Source organism: Pelodiscus sinensis, chromosome 5 (assembly GCF_052426305.1).
Source record: "Pelodiscus sinensis isolate ZL-2025 chromosome 5, ASM5242630v1, whole genome shotgun sequence".
Classification (NCBI taxonomy): Eukaryota; Metazoa; Chordata; order Testudines; family Trionychidae; genus Pelodiscus; species Pelodiscus sinensis.
The window spans coordinates 133,912,540-133,925,378 of NC_143056.1; the positions used below are offsets into that span (position 1 = coordinate 133,912,540).

Below are 12,839 nucleotides of genomic sequence, written 5' to 3' on the forward strand. Positions count from 1 at the left end.
AGTTAGGATGTTGGGGGGTTGGGGTGCAGGGTGTGGGAGGGGCTCAGGGCTGGGGCAGAGGGTTGGGGTGCTGGTGGGGGAGGGAGTGAGGATGTGGGCGGGGTTGGGGGGCAGGGTGTGGGAGGGGCTCAGGGCTGGGGCAGAGGGTTGGGGTGCTGGTGGGGGAGGGAGTGAGGATGTGGGCGGGGTTGGGGGGCAGGGAGTGGGAGGGGGCTCAGGGCTGGGGCAGAGGTCGGGGCTGGGGCACTCCCCGCGGGGGCGCAGTGGGGCGGACTCAGGCTCCCTGCCTGCCCCGGGCGCTGCTGCGGGAATACCGGGGGCTGCAGCACGAATCGGAGCCGGCTCCTCCGCAGCTCCCAGTGCGCGCGGCCCCCAGCCAATGGGAGCGGCGGGGCAGGGCCTGCAGCCAATGGCAGGGCGGGGCGTGGCCAGATGCGCTTCCCCGAGCGGGATGGAGCAGGAGCCAGTGACGTCACGGGCCCCGGCCAGGAGCACGGGATCGGGACGAGCCTGAGCAGCGCGCGCTCGCTGGGGCAGCGGGTGGAGTCTCGGAGCCCGGGCTGGGAGGGGGAGTCCCGCAGCCCCCCCCCCCCGGTATCCGGGCCCCCCCCAACCTGGCTGCAGCCGCACGTGTGAGCTGCTGGCGGCAGGAAGAGCGGCGGGGACCGCACCCCCCCCCCCCCCCCACCTCTTGCTGCAGCTGCAGGGATCGCGCGGGGCTGGGCGTGGCGGCGCCGTTTTGAAAAGCAGCCGAGCCCCGGCTGGGCAGGAGACGCGCCGAGCGGGGCGCGGGCAGGACCGGCCGGGCTGGGATGGGCCGGAGCGCCGAGCGGCCCGGCTCCGATACGTCCTCTGGAGCCCGGGCTGCGGGCACTTCTGGGACCGGATCGCAGCAGAGTCCAGCCCTGCAAACGGGAAGGCAGAAGGTGGGAGAGGAAGGGGCTTGTGCCGAGGGGAGGGGGCAGGTCGGGAGAAGGGGGAAGGCACCAAGGGAGGGGTGGAGGAGAGACAAATGCCGGGGGGCCAAGTGCAGACAGTGAGGAAAAGGGCAGGAGGGGAGGTGTCAGTGGGAGGGGGACAGGGTGGTGGTGGGAGAGGAGAGGAAAAGGGAACGGTATTGGGGGCCAGAGGGGGGAAGTGCTGAGAGAAGGCTTGAAAGAAGGGGTGGGGATGGAGCAAATCGTGTGAAGGCAAAGAGGGGTGTGAGGGGAACAGGGGCAGAGAGTGGTGAGGGGGTGGGCATCAGGGAAAAAGGGGGCGGGGCAGTAAGGGAAGGGGGAGGCACCAGGAGGGTGCAGGGCTAAGGGAAGGTGCAGGTGTCAGGGGATTCTGGGGAGAAGCAGAAGGGCAGACACCTGCAGGGGACTGACCAGCACCAGAGGCGAGAGGCAGGGCAGGTGTGTAGAGGGAGGTGTTAGGAGAGGGGATGAGGAGGGGTAGCTCACATGATCGGAGTGGGGCTACGGGAGGAGTGGGCACGGTGGGGGGAGAGAGGCTGGTGGAAGGGAGCAGGTCTCAGGAGGGCTGAGGGCAGGAGTCAGGACAGCAGACGAGGGTGAGGGGTTGGGGAGCTGATGGAGCAAGGGGAGACAGGGCAGCAGAGGGCAAAGGCAGAGGTTTATAAGATATTTATTAATAACGTGGGTGCCACAGTGGCACGTCCGAACAAGCCGCATGAACTCAGTACTGGTGCACAACACAAAATCCATTCTGCTCATGGGAGGAAACTTAGAGGGAACCCTTCCCCCAGCCTCTCGGCCCCGAGTTAATGTCACACACATTGGGGTTAATGCAACTGCAGGATAGTTGCATGAGGGGGGGTTGGTGGGGGCCAATCTGACCCCTATTGGTAGGAGGATGGTGGGAAAAGTCCTTGGGGGAGGGGGGAGGTCACATGACACCTCTTACTTTTGGTCATGTGTTTATCTTGCCCTGAAAGGGTTGCCTCCAGAGGCCTGGCTAATGGGGCTTAGGGGTGTGGCTAATGGGGGAATCAAAGTACATTTTAAAAAATTCTGTGGGTGCGCACCCTAATGAAATGTGCTGCGCACGCCTATGACGGGAAGCAGTGGAGCATGGAACAGCAGGGCTGGGTCCTAGTGAGAGTCGAATGCGCTGCCTGCAGCACAGTCTGAGGGAGGGGGGTGGCTGCTGGGATCTCTGGGAAGGGGAGGGAGTGGGGGTGGAAGAGCAAGTCAGGCCTAGGGGCACCAGTTTAATAATCTCATGGAGGGCACCATAAATCCTAAGGATGGCCCGCCCCCCATGTTAAATCCATCACAAGGCATCTGCTGTGCCAAGCCCCACACTGCCCCAGTGGAGTGGTGAATGGGGGGCTCCCGGTGTCATTGGGGGTACAAAGCGTCCCCCTCCCCCACCTCCTGTGGTCTGGAGTCGGGACACACGGCCCTGCCGGGGGGCGGGGGGATTGGGGCTTGTTCAGGCTGCAGCAGAGCAGAGCAAGGGGGGATCCGAGAGCAGCCTCCAGCTCCCTGCAGGGGGCCCAGAGAGGCTGTTCTCAGGGGGGCAGGGGGAGGAGCGATGGGCTCCCCTTGCACTGGGGGAGGTGTGGGTGGGACATTGGGACAAACTCTTTCCCTGGGCGGGTGGGGAGGCCCTGGGCTGGGTTCCCTGGCGGGGGGGGGGGGGGGATCTTTGTCCGAGGGGTGTTTCAGTCCCGGCCTGACCCAGCCCTGGCTGGGATGGTTGAGTTGGGCGGGTCCCGCTTTGGGCAGGGGCTGGACCTGATGCCTCCTGAGGGCTCTGCCCGCTCTGGGTTCTGGGGCTCTTCTCTGCCTGTCTGTGAGCTCCACGGGAGAAGAGGAAAAGCAAAGCGGGGGGGCACCCTGGTGGAGGAACAGGATGCTGGAAGAGAGGGCACCGTTGCACGGAATGACCAGGGCCGGCCCACAACATTTTGGCCCCTGGGGTGGGGAGTTCAAATGACGCCCCCAGTGCCCCATTTCTCCTGCCTCCTGTTGTGTCTCTTGCACCCTCCTTCCTCCAGCGCAGCTCTCCCCATCCTGTGCATCTAACGCAGAGAGAACACACACGCACCAGCAGCAGACACAATTTTCTACACTCTGGGTCCTTCTCTCTCTCACACACACACACACACACACACACACACACACACACACACGGTCCTTCTCTCTCTCTCTGTCACACACACACTCACGCCCGCCCGCGCGGCTGCCTCACTTCTCATGGTAAGGCTGAACCTGAGAATGATGGGGGTGCAGGGCACAGGGTCCTACCAGCAATGGGGCGCAGGAGTGAGCCCAGTCCTGGAAATAATCGACGTTGCATCGCGCAAGAGGGTTTTTGTTGCTCAAGAAGGGCCAGTGTAGACGCTCCTTCTGTGCAAAAGCCTCCTCCGTGAAAATGGCGGCTCATTAGGTATGCAAATGAGGCTCGGCAATATTCCATGATCAGCCTCATTTGCATATTTCTTGCGCAAGAACTGGCCAGTGTAAACATAGCCAGAGTGTCCTTGTAGGACTTCCCTTACTGGGGACCCTCTTTAGCTTCTGACCCCCTGGGAGGGGTGTGTGCTGGCCACAGCTTCCCACGCAGTGCGCTTGCAACTGGGAGATGGAAAATCTGCAACAAAGGCTATGTCAACCCTGGCTGCTTGCACAAAAACATCTTGTGCAAGGGTTCATGTGCAAGAAGTCTTGTGCAAGAACACATCCACACTGCCATGTGCGAGCTGTGCTTTTGTGCAAGAGCATCCATGGCAGTGCGGACCCTCTCTTGCACAAGAAAGCTCTGATGGCTGTTTTAGCCAAAGGGCTTTCTTGTGCAAGAAATCCCTGCCGAACGTCCACACTGTGCTCTTGCGCAAGAGCTCCTGCACAAGAGGGTTACACCTGATGAAAAAGAGCATAGCTCTGGCACAAGACGCCCTCTCTTACCACGCCGTACGGTAAATTTCCTTGCGCAAGAGCGGGTGGGCAGTGTGGGGGTACATCTAGACTACATGGCTCCGTCGACGGAGCCATGTAGATTTCTTTGTTCGGCAAAGGGAAATGAAGTCACGATTCAAATAATCGCGGCTTCATTTAAATTTAAATGGCTGCCCCGCTCTGCCGATCAGCTGTTTGTCGGCAGATCGGGGCAGTCTGGACGCTCCACTGCCAACATGAAAGCCCTTTATCGACCTCCCCGGTAAACCTCATCCTACGAGGCATAATGGGGAGGTTGATAAAGGGCTTTCAGTTCGGTGCGGGAGCGTTCAGACTAGCGTGCTGAGCCGACAAACAGCTGATCAGCTGTTTGTCGGCTCAGCGCAGCAGCCATTTAAATGTAAATGAAGCCGCGATTATTTAAATCGCGGCTTCGTTTCCCTTTGCCGATCAGCCTAATCTACATGGCTCTATCGATGGAGCCATGTAGTTTAGACAAACCGTGGATGCTTTGTGGATCCTTGCGTGAGAATGGCCATATTTGCGCGAGAAGCACTTCAGTAATGCCAACTCCTTTAGAATGGAGGCTCTGATTCTCCAGCACCAGCTGATCTATTTTCACCAACACTCCTGCCTGCCCACCTGGCCAAAGGAGAAAGGAAACAGGGAGGCAGAAAGGAGTGGTGTCGTACAGAACGTCGTTTTATAAGCGTCAGAGGGGTGGCTGAGTTAGTCTGTAACAGGAAAAACTTAAACAACAAAACAGTCGAGTAGCACTTTCAAGACTAACAAAACATTTTCACTTTGGCTACGTCTAGACTGGCATGATTTTCCGGAAATGCTTTTAACGGAAAAGTTTTCGGAAAAGAGCGTCTAGATTGGCACCGACGCTTTTCTGCAAAAAGTGCTTTTCCGGAAAAGCATCCGTGGCCAATCTAGACGCGCTTTTGCGCAAAAAAAGCCCCGATCACCATTTTCGCGATCGGGGCTTTTTTACGCAAAACAAATCCCAGCTGTCTACACTGGCCTTTTTGTGCAAAAGTTTTGCGCAAAAGGGACTTTTGCCCGAACAGGAGCAGCATAGTATTTCCACGAGAAGCCCTGATTTCAGGCACTAGGAAGTCAGTGCTTTTGCGGAAATTCAAGCGGCCAGTGTAGACAGCTGGCAAGTTTTTCCAGAAAAGCGGCTGATTTTCCGGAAAAACTGGCCAGTCTAGACACAGCCGTAGCTCAGTTAGGCAAAAGGCCCTCCGTGGGTTGGACCTGGTCCGCAGAGGCCCTGCTGTGTCCCTGCCCCAGGCCAATCAGGGCGTGGGGGCAGGGGAGCACGTGAAGTTTTCCCTGCTCTTCCCCCACCTTGCGAGCACCACGCGGCACCAAGGCAGGAGGAAGCGTCCCGCGCTCTCCCACCCTCGAGCCCTGATTGGCCTGGGGGTGGGATGTGCCCGGAGCCACCTCCTGCCCTACCAGACACGTGGGTGCCTAGTGGGCAGGGGGGGGGCAAAGGGGCTCCCCCACCCCAGAGTAATCATGATCTGGGTAGGCCTACCCCTTGTTTCTACACTCTGGGTCCTAGTGCCCCTCCTTTCCACCCCACCCTCCCCACCGCACTCTGGCACCAGAGCCGGCTGCCTCCGCTCACCTCATGGCAAGGCCGAACCTGAGAAGGGTGAGAGAGCAGGGAGATGGGAGTGACCCCTGGCAAGGAGATGGGGGAGCAAGGCACAGAGTCCGATCAGCAATAGGGGGCAGGAGTGAGCCCAGTGCCCTGATGGGAAGCACGGAGGTTTCTAGGGGCTGAGGGACCCGGCTTTGGAGTCTGCTCTCCCCTGGCCGGCAGGGCTGGCCCCAATGTGACTTTGCAGGGTTTGTCTCTCTCAGGTTTCACCTGCAGCCTCTCTAGCTCTTCACACCCCGGGGGGTGTCTGTGCTGGCCACAGCTTCCCGCCCCACAGGCTGTGGTTGGGCTCTGCAGCGGGGCAGGAGCTGAGCCCTGTGGGGAGCACGGGGGGGGCTGAGACAATGAGAACCTCATGAGACTTTCAGTGGGGACTTGGTCCACGTACAAAGTGCATCTCTCCCAGCAGGGGCACAGCCCTAGCTGCCAACGGGTCGTGGGCCAAACTGGAACATGTCCAGGTATGGCCTGCCCCCACTACAGAGTATGTGGCGGGGGGAACAGGATACCGGGTAGAACAGGCCCTGGGTCTCATCTGGGCTAAGTGCAGTGTCCCTAAACAAAAGGTGTTCATTACGGGTTGGAGGGAGCGCAATGTACCCAGACTCTCGATGTCACTGGTATTCGGGCCCTACTTTGGGGAGCCCAGTGTGGTATTAACTTTAACAGCATGTTAATCTGTGGAACTCCCTGCTGCCTGACTGTTGTTAATGCAGGAACTCTCTGTGTTTTTCCCTACAGGGTGCTTCAGAGACTAACATCCCCTCCCCGCCATGCCCAGAGCCTGCTGCTTCTCTCCTCCCACCCCCAGAGTTTCAACTCGATGCCAGTTGTGCACAAAGGAAGAGTACGAGAAGCATACTGCCTTCATGCCCAGGCACAACCTGGCAGTGGAGGGAAGGAAAGGAGACTTTTCAGTGCCTGGACTCATCCCAGTTTCAGTATGTTTTGTTTGATGGACCTAGGAAGCCACCTAAAAGCTGCCTGGGGGTGTTTCCCACTGACCACAGCTGAAGCAATGAAAAGAAATATGAGAGTTTTGGTGGTGACTGAATTCACCTGCAAAGTGCATCTCTCCCAGCACTGACACAGCCCAGTCCTAGCTCAACTTCGCTGTGGAGGCAGGAGCATGGCGGGACAGCGCTTCCCCCAGCAGGTTAGAGCAGGAGTATGCAGAGATGCCCCCACCGCACCCCGCATCTCACCCCACAGGGCGGGATTCACACAGAAAGGCCACTGAGGTCACGGGCCCAACACAGGAGCCCGGGATCCGGGTGGCTCCGAGCAGCGCGCGCCCGCTGGGACAGCGTCTCAGAGCCCAGCCTGGAAGCAAAGGGGCAGGGCAGAGATTCCTGCAGCCCCCTCCTCCGTCTGGCACCCAGCTCCCCTCCAAACTGGCTGCCGCCCCCGGCAGGACTTGAGCCGCGCATGTGAGCTGCTGGCGACAGGAAGAGCGGCTGAGATCACAGCTGCTTTCTCCCACCATCCGCCCCCCTCCCCGGCTTTGCTGCAGCTGCAGGGAGACGCGCCTCTGAAGTCAGCGGGGGGAGCCCCCAGAACTGCCCCTCCCCGCACGCCTGGGTCCTCAGCCCGGCCGGGCCCGGGACGGTCACCACCAGCGGGGGGGAGGGAGATCTCTGGGCTCCCAGACCCCTCCTGGAGCGGGGAGAGAACCCAGGAGTCCTGCCTCTCAACTGTCCCTCCTGACCCCGGCCCTGACCTAAAAGGCCCCCCTCTGCCCCTTGTTAAATCCGTCACAAGGCATCTGCTGTGCCAAGCCCCACACTGCCCCAGTGGAGTGGTGAATGGGGGGTTCCCGGGGTTATTGGGGGTACAAAGCGTCCCCCTCCCCCACCTCCTGTGGTCTGGAGTCGGGACACACGGCCCTGCCGGGGGGCGGGGAAATTGGGGCTTGTTCAAGCTGCAGCAGAGCAGAGCGAGGGGGGATCCGAGAGCAGCCTCCAGCTCCCTGCAGGGGGTCCAGAGAGGCTGGGGCGAGGCTGTTCTCAGGGGGGCAGGGGGAGGAGCGATGGGCTCCCCTTGCACTGGGGGAGGTGTGGGTGGGACATTAGGACGAACTCTTTCCTTGGGCGGGTGGGGAAGCCCTGGGCTGGGTTCCCTTGGGGGGGGGGGGGGCGGGGAATCTCTGTCCTGAGGGGAATTTAAGTCCCAGCCTGACCAAGCCCCGGCTGGGCTGTTTGAGTCGGGCGGGTCCCGCTTTAGGCAGGTGCTGGACTTGATGCCTCCTGAGGGCTCTTCCAGCGCTCGGGTTCTGAGCTTCTTCTCTGTGGCTATGTGTACACTGGTGGTTTCTTGCACAAGAACATCTTGAGCAAGGGTTCTTGTGCAAGAAGTCTTGTGCAAGAACATGTCCACACTGCCATGTGCGAGCTGTGCTTTTTCACAAGAGCATCCGTGGCCATGTGGGCGCTCTTTTGTGCAAGAAAGCGCCGATGGCCGTTTTAGCCATAGTGGTTTATTGCACAAGGAATCCCAGCCGAGCGTCCACACAGCCCTCTTGTGCAAGAGAGCTTCCACCTGTTAAAAAAGAGCGTAGCTCTTGCACAAGAAGCCCTCTCTTACCGCGCCGTAATGTAAATCTTGCGCAAGAGCGGGCGGGCAGTGAGGACGCTCTGCGGATTCTTGCCGAAGAGCGGTCGTGCTTGCGGAAATGGTGAGAGAGCAGGGAGATGGGGGTGACCCCTGGCAAGGAGATGGGGGAGCAGGGCACAGAGTCCGACCAGCAATGGGGGGCAGGAGTGAGCCCAGTGCCCTGATGGGAAGCACGGAGGTTTCTAGGGGGCTGAGGGACCCGGCTTTGGAGTCTGCTCTCCCCTGGCCGGCAGGGCTGGCCCCAATGTGACTTTGCAGGGTTTGTGTCTCAGGTTTCACCTGCAGCCTCTCGAGCTCTTCGCACCCTGGGAGGTGTCTGTGCTGGCCACAGCTTCCCGCCCCACAGGCTGTGGCTGGGCTCTGCAGCGGGGCAGGAGCTGAGCCCTGTGGGGAGCGCGGGGGGGGCTGAGACAATGAGAAACTCATGAGACTTTCAGTGGGGATTTGGTCCACATGCAAAGTGCCTCTCTCCCCGCAGGGCACAGCCCAGTCCCAGCTGCCGGCGGGTCGTGGGGCCAAACTAGAGCTCCGCTCTGGAGGCAGGTGAATGAGGGTGACCCTGCCCATGCCAGGTGCTGCTCAGATATCAACCAGGATTGTGGTCCCAGCCCTCCTGTTTTGAACCACTAGCCCCCACTCTCCTTCCAGAGCAGTAACCCACGAATCCTGACTCCCAGCTCCCCTGATCTAACCACTAGACCCCACTTCCCTGCCAGAGCAAGGATAGAGCCCAGCAGTTCTGACTCTGTCAATGCTCTGCCCACTAGACCAGCTGTCCACTCTGCCGTTGATAGCCAGGTGACACAGTTGATCTATTTCGCTCAGGGACAGTTTACAGTGTCATGAGATTCTCTTCTGATCTGGGCCATCCTGTGCCTGAGAGTTTTCCCCATCTTCAACGTCTGCCTCTGGGACCCCCAGAGAGCATGTCCAGGCATGGCCTGCCCCCTGTTACCCACCAGCACTGTGTTCTTGGGGAGCCAGGTAGTGACCTTCCGGGAAAACCATCCCTCCTCCCAGGCCTCTGCATGAACCAAAGGCAAAGCAAGGAAAAGGCCGGGGAAGACCCACCTAAACTCCCCCAGACAAGGGTGATAGAATTAAGGAAACACCCCAGCCTCCTCTGCATGGACGATGGAGCAGAGAGACCTCTCCATTAGCACGCAGAATAGAGACCAGCTCTTCCAAGGCAGGAACCGCACCGAACTCTGGGAGCAGAGCAGTGCCTGATGGGAAATCTGCTCCAACAAACCCAGGCCTGCTCACCCCCAAATTAGTCATGATCAGACCAATTCTAGTAGCGATCCTACTGCCGTCCAAAATACCGACACTGCCCCGTGGCATCGTGAGCTCATTCAAGGAACATCCCCCTTAACCAGGGATGATCAGTCTCTATTGTCTCGCCTCTTTCTCTTCCAACTATTGTCCTGTCCAAGAAAAACTGTCCTGATACCTGGATTTAAAACTGCATCAGTTCCATTGAGACGTCTTCATCTCCTGTCTGATCGTGCTGGGGGCTCTGCTCTGCTTGTCTCCTGCCCTCTGGACCCCCCGCTCCCATCACCACCTGGGAACCCCGCTCAGTGCAAGCTCCATGGAGTGATGAGGTCTCTCTCGCTCTCGCTCTTCCTTCTTCCCCACCCCCACCAAGCATAGCATCCTGACTGCCCTATGTAAACTGTTCTACGGTTAGCTAGCCCTAACATTTGTAATGAGTTTCCATTTAGATTTAATATTGTAACTGTTTGATCTCTATTCACCACTCAGAAATCAATCACTTCCTTTGTTAAGCTGGTTGCTTCTTTCTTTCTTTCTTTCTTTCTTTCTTTCTTTCTTTCTTTCTTTCTTTCGCTCACTCTTCCTCAGGGGGTGTTTTGGCTTCCCCATTCGCTCTGCAACAAGGCTTCTTGTCCCCAAGTGAAAGATCCCTGGAGGGCCCAAATTCCTGTGGGGTTTGCTCATCGTGTGGTATCCCAGGGAACGATTGTGGTGTGGGAGTGGGGATAGGGGGTGTTGAACCTGGGGGTGTATGAGGAGGCAGCTTCACTTGCTGTTAAACAGCCCACGGAGTCCAAAGGCCCACGAGGGAGCAGTGTGGCGTTGCTGTGAACCCAGCCTGCTGAGTCCAGGGACATGGGAGGGGTCAGCGTGTGGGTGCTGAGTCCCCAGTCCTCTCAGACGGGCTGTTAGTGGGGTGAGCGTCTGGGTGTTGCTAAGGTGGGAAGACCCCGTCCTGAGGAACCTACTTCCTACAGGGGCGCTCCAGTGGGAGGGGAATTGGAGCAGGGAGAATTCGGCTCCATAGGAGAGCACAAGCAGCACACGGATAGAAGTATGACCCTCCTGCAGCTCCCTAAGGGTAACCCTAAGAAATGAGCATTGGGCAAATCTGGTAACACCCCAGTACAGAGGATGTGGCGGGGAGACAGGATAACGGGTAGAACAGGCCCTGGGCCTGATCCAGGATGGCAGGGAGGGGCCAGGACGTTGGGCTAGGTGAACTCAGGAGCTAACAGCAGTGGAGCTAACCGAAGGGTGTTCATTACGGGTTAGAGGGAGCACAATGTACCCAGGCTCCCGATGTCTCTGTCCCAAGTGTCGTACCTCGGCGTCTTGTACCTCAGTACCTCCGGTGGTCTGGACTGTCAGTGTCAGCATCGTCTGGTCAGGGTGGTCCTGGCGCTCTCCTGACAGGACCTCTACTCCGTCGGTGATGATAAACTTTCACCTGCGTGCGCAACAATCGGTGCTCCCTTTATCTAGAGCGTTAGACCCCGTGCACTTGGGTCAACACAGGAGATCTCTGAGAGGCCCCGGAAATGACAGATGCAGGCCAGGTTTGAAATCAATCGAGCAGGTTTATTGTCAAATGCGAAGCTCTACCAGTTGGTAACAGAGATCAGTCCAATGTGACACCACTGGGCACTATGGTCCGCGTTGACAAGGTACCAGGTCGGCCGGAGAGCACCCTCCGCGGTGTCCTTTTATAGACAGGTACAAACAACTTACATCATTTCTTTACGTACCAGGTTACCACCCTGTGTTGCCTAGTTACCACCCCTCACCTTACAGAAGGGGGGCTTACTTACTATCCTTCATACTGTCAATTCCAACCTGGTCCTGAACCTAGGTCGGTCTGTGCATTCGTGTTTAAGGAGGCTTTGTACCAAAACATTCCCTAAGATGTTCCATTACTCCCTTTGGGCTTAGAATCTGTACCCAGTGCCTCCCTGTGTCCTAACTTACACAATCACGGAGTTATCAGTAAGGCCTTTTTCTTGGCTCCTGTGTTACTGAACCAAAGTCTTGCTCACTAGATTGCAAGGCCTGTTGCTGTTTTCATGTTACAGGCCTCTATTTAGGCCTGCTGACTCCATGTTACTGACCCTCAACTTACTACAACTGGAATTTGGGCCTTGCTTTGGGGGGCACAGTGCAGTATTAATGTTAAAAGCATGTTAACCTGTGGAACTCCCTGCTACATGATTGTTGTTAATGCTGGAACTCTCTGTGTTTCTCCCTACAGGGTGGTTCAGAGACTAACATCCCCTCCCAGCCATGCCCAGAGCCTGCTGCTTCTCTCCTCCCACCCCCAGGGTCTCAACTCAGTGCCAGTTGTGCATGAAGGAAGAGTAAAAGAAGCATACTGCCTTCATGCCCAGGCACAAACTGGCAGCTGAGGGCATTGACGTGACCAAGTTGGTCAGAAAAGAGTCTTTCTGGTGGGCCCTGTGCCTCAATTCACTGATTGTTTCTTCTTCATGAGACATTGACACGGGTTCAGCCCAACCCAGTTTCAGTATGTTTTGTTTGATGGACCTGAGAGGCCACTTAAAAGCTGCCTGTGGGTGTTTCCCACTTACCACAACTGAAGCAATGAGAAGAAGTCATGAGACTTTTGGTGGTGACTGTATTCACCTACAAAGTGCATCTCTCCCAGCAATGACACAGCCCAGTCCTAGCTGCCGACAGGCCGACGTGAGGCCGAAATAGAGCTCAACTCAGCTACGGAGGCAGGTGAGTGATCGGTGGGTCTGCTCAGACTCCGGCCAAGACAGGGAACCCCAGCTGAGATCGGGGACCCCATCATGCCAGGCACTGCTAGGACCCTGGCTGACATTGAGGACCATGTAGTGCCAGGCACGACTCAGACCCTGGATGTGACTGGGGACCCCATCACACTGAGCTCTGCTCAGACCCAAGGGAGCCATCTGGGGGAGCTTCAGTAATTCCCTCTGCAGTTTGAACCCCTGGATTCCATACTTGAGGTCTCCTTGTAGCTGCATGCCCTGGCTCTAGAGGCAGCTCTTAAATGCAACAGAATTTGAGCTGCTTGCAGCTTCGCCTTTGGAGCAGGGAGGCAGGTGATTAAGGATAGAAAAGGCTGGGCATTCCAGTCATCGACGGATCCTTAGCTCATCATGAAAACACTGCCAGAGGCAGGAGAGGGAAGTTCCACTTAAAAGAGATGAGAAAAAAAGAGCAGGAATGAGTGTGGTGCTGTTGGGATTTGCATTTGGCTGTTAAAGGTATAAATCTGCTTGAAAAGGGGGGGTAAACAGTGAGGTGGCAGCATGTGCAGATACGGCACAACAACTCCAAACAGCGAAGTCCAAAGCTGACTGCAAAGAGTTACAAAG

General features: G+C 57.8%; 1 long non-coding RNA gene across 1 annotated transcript; it reads left to right on the plus strand.

The window, feature by feature from the left end:
* Nucleotides 1-599: 599 nt before the first annotated feature.
* Nucleotides 600-12,404, plus strand: LOC102459278 (uncharacterized). The gene is made up of 3 exons (XR_012903727.2): nt 600-926; nt 6,328-6,742; nt 11,726-12,404. It is a non-coding gene; the product is annotated as an uncharacterized LOC102459278 (long non-coding RNA).
* The last annotated feature ends 435 nt before the right edge of the window (nt 12,405-12,839 follow it).